Raw genomic sequence first — 4436 nt, forward strand, 5'->3', positions numbered from 1 at the left:
GAACTGTCAGTAACGTTCTGCCACGATATTTCAGCGCAGAGTTATCAAGAGACTGAAACCAAACAGTTCAGTTCCACCTAGGCTATATGGACTGCCTAAGATCTACAAGGAAAATGTGCCATTACGTCCAATTATGAGTAACACTGGAGCAGCCACGTACGACCTAGCAAAATTCTTGGCATCTTTGCTCAAACCAATGATAGGCAAGTGTGCACATCACATAAAGAATTCTGGGGATTTCATCAGTCGACTTCAGTCTCTACAACTGCAAGATGGCCAGAAGACTCTGCACTGATGTGGTTTCACTGTTCACAAAGGTGCCTCTGGTGGACTCACTACACCTCATTGGCAATATGTTTGGTGCAGACATTACAGCGTTGTTTGAGCACACTCTCTCCTCTACATATTTTATATTTAACAACGAATTTTACGAACAATCTGATGGTGTCGCCATGGGGAGTCCTTTGTCTCCCCTGGTGGCCAATCTTTTTATGGAGGATTTTGAGGAGAGAGCACTCGACTCTGCCACTTTTAAACCGACAGTATTTTGGCGGTACGTTGACGACACTTTTATAGTGTGGCCTCATGGTCTGGACCGTCTCCAAGAATTTTTACGTCACATGAACTCCATACATGAAAACATAAAGTTTACCATGGAGATAGAGAAAGATGGTTGTCTGCCATTTTTAGACGTCTTGGTGCACACTTGGTCACTCGGTGTACAGAAAGCCCACTCATACAGACCTATATCTACAAGCTACTAGTTGCCACCATCCAGCACAAACAATGGGCATTCTCAAAACCTTGGTCCACCGTGCCCATACTATCTCTGACGCCAACAGTCTTCAAGCGGAACTGGAACACCTGCAAAAAGTATTTTTGAAGAATGGCTTTTCACCTAGGCAAGTGAACAGAGTGATGAAGACCTACAAACGACGGAACAAGGAAGAGGAAGAGGCTTTCAGGTCGACTGTTTATCTACCATTTATTGGGAATATTTCTTCACAGATAGGCAGAATATTGAGAAAGTATCAAGTGAGAGTCATCTTTCGTCCTCCTTCCAAAATTTCATCACTGGTGGGATCCGTTAAAGACGACCTGGGCCTGCGTAAACCAGGTGTTTACAAAATTCCGTGTGAATGCGGCAAATCATATATAGGGCAAACGACACGAACTGTGCAGGAACGCATTGTGGAACACCAACGGCATACTCGCCTTCTCCAACCCACCAAGTCCGCAATCGCTGAACATTGTATTTCCACAGACCATTCCATGAATTACGACGACACAAAAATTTTGGCCCATACATCAAACTTTTGGAGCTCGATTATCAATGAATCTGTGGAAATAAGATTGTCTGACAACGAGACTCTCATCAATCGAGATAGCGGTTATCAGCTAAACTCTGCTTGGAATCCTGTTATAGAGAAACTGCGTAGTCGACGTAGTTATCTGCAAAAAGATGGAAATCGACCTGATACCGATACGCCAGGCTTTCACAGTGGAGGGCGCAAGGCGCAGCGCACGGAGCCGTTATGAACGCGCACGCTGAGCAGCGCATGCGCAATGTCACCTCAGAAGGCTTTAAATAGCGGAGCTCAGCGCGTACTCGCCAGTACTACTACAGTGGCATTCACCTGAAGATGGCCAGAAGACTCTGCGCTGAAATATCGTGGCAGAACGTTACTGATATCTGGCAGTTCTCCCGTGTTTTTATGGAACAGACACTAGCCCATTTATAGTTCACAACCTGGGGAAGGAAGAGAGAACAGGAAATAAGGGTAGTGGAGCAGAAACCATCTACTTATTGATCTTTAACAACCAAAGATCACTAATGAAGTTAACAGAGAAAGTGGAAATATCACCATAGTTTCTGTGGTGAAATCTCTGTGATAAGCTGCTGAGGTATGTTACTGATGAGTTATCTGGCCAAATTTGTCCCCAGTGCATTTATAATGTCTTCACAATGTTTTTATTGGGTGATGTTAAGAAGAATTCAGCCGACAGCTGATGAAATTGTTGTTTTATTGATACACAACTGGTTTCACATCTTAAATCAGTATCATCAGGGGGGACCTACGCATTAAAGATTACTATACAGTGTCTCAATTTTGTGGATATGAATGTTAATAAAGGTAATCTAAAATAAACTCACAATATTAAAAGTTCATAGGTATACCCATTGCTCCTAGTCAAGCTATATTATACATTGAATACTGTCTACATTAAACTGGTGAATGATGAGTGACACAAGATGTAATCAATCAATTTTATAAAAATTGCTAGTGGGTGGATTATGTAGTTATATACTGTAGCTTTATTTTAAAATTTGCCTAAAGAAGAAAAAATATGTAAGTGGTGCCCCTTGTTAGCAAAGCTCAAATGGCTGAGTATGAGGTCATGCAGTATATATGTGTCAAAACGGTTATGATCTACAATTTATTAATGCAATCAACAGAAGTATATCAAAAAAGAAAAATGTTCTTTCCAACTGCGGATCAGAGCCAGATCTTATAACTGTTAGACCAGCTGATCAGACAAAGGAATACTCAAGTTTTAGAAGAATACTACATATGGGTGCAGTGCCCAAACTAAACGGGCAGATGTAAGAAACCTAAAAGCAGCACTCCAACATATTTTACTTCTTCAGATATAGGCAGTAAACTCAGGCATAAGGAAAAAACTGTGGTAAATAAATACAATGAAGTGGGTGTATACTGCATTACATGCAAATATTGCCCTAAGAAATATATGAGGAAAACTGGTAGGTCATTTCAAAACAGACTTCAAGAACACTTTAACTTAAATGATCACCAATCTGCTTTAACAATGTGCTTACGGAAAGTGGGGTAGAGCATTACAAACCCTCCTAAAAATTTAAAAGTACTTCATAAAAAAAGCCATATTTTGAATATATGAGAAGAAGCAGAAATTTTTAGACATACAAAAGAAAGTGCACAGTTCATACTGAATAATCAGTTAGAATTATAGAACTGTATTGTTCTGGCTAGTTTTGGTTGTTTATACAATTAACTATAAGTTTACAACAAAATTCAGTGTCATTCTCTCTTGTAAAGGGAGTGACCCTGTGCTCAACATCATGTGTACATAATGCATTACTGTCCACAAGACAGTCTCTGTTTTACCAGCCTGTTTGTCTGTCTTAGTTGCTTATGCAGGCAACTCCTATGCTTCCCAACACTGGGTTGCCTTGGCATCACACAGGTAAGAAAGTGCCACCTCATACCATTCCACACACTAATTTGCATGGTGCCTTGACTAATCACATTAGTAGTGACTATTTTTTTGTGGCCAATCTGACTTAAAAACAACAACTTTTAGTGTCCTCTCACAGTAAAATGTTTTAGATATGGGCAAATTTTAACATAAGGGTTTATAACTACATAACCCACCCACAAGAAATTTGTATGAAATTAATAGATCATATCTTTGTTATCGTTCGTTTGCCAATGTAATGGAGACAATATTCACTGAAGAATATATCTTGACCAGGAGAGATGGGTACACCTACAACTTTTTAACACTGTGATAATGAGAATAAATACATATATATCAATTTTAACATCCACAAAATTGAGACACTGTGTAGTAGTCTACACCATGTAGGTTGCACCTGATGATGTGGCTTTAGGCAGTGAAACTGGTTGTGTATTAATAAAACAATTTTACCAGCTCTCGTCGAAATTCTTCTTAACATCATGCCTTTCAATGGCTGTGGGTGCTCAAAATATAATTTTTTTTGTTTATACCTTTTCCCTCCACAGAACAAATCTGTTGTTCTTCAGATGTCATATGGGCTTTGTCCATGAGCTTTTTTATTTCTGTCACCACAGAAACAAATATTTATCACCATCAGCTCTAAGTGAGGATAGCCAGTCTTACACATAAGTACTTTTCATGACTTAAAATCAGATGTAGCTAAAAGTTTATGGTCATTCTCTAAAAGTTGGGCCACTTAATGTTAAGTCATTGTTCCAAAATGCACCTGCATCACACATTTGTTTACAACAGTGAAGTGCAAAATATTCTGCTTTATCACACAGAGAAATTTTCAGGGGCCAATTTGTTCTACAATTTTCTAGTAGACTTTAAGATATAGCAATGCATTTCCCTTATCTTAAAACTAATTTTTTGTAATAACCTCAGTAATGAAAGTTATACTGCGCATGTTCCCGTACTGCATTGTAACAGAGCTAAGTCACGCGATTCGGGAACATTTTCATTTGTCACTCTTCTTACATATAAGACCATTCAAATTCTACAAATGTTAGCACTAACTGTGGATTTATTAACTGTGTATACCTTGAAGCTCAGTATCAATGGAGAGTTATTTATTCTGGATCAGTATTTCTGACCTGCTAAGCACCTAATTTTCCTAACATGTTTTAGTACAGTGCAGTGACACTGAAATGCAA

This window comes from Schistocerca americana, chromosome 1 (genome assembly GCF_021461395.2).
Source record: "Schistocerca americana isolate TAMUIC-IGC-003095 chromosome 1, iqSchAmer2.1, whole genome shotgun sequence".
NCBI lineage: Eukaryota > Metazoa > Arthropoda > Insecta > Orthoptera > Acrididae > Schistocerca > Schistocerca americana.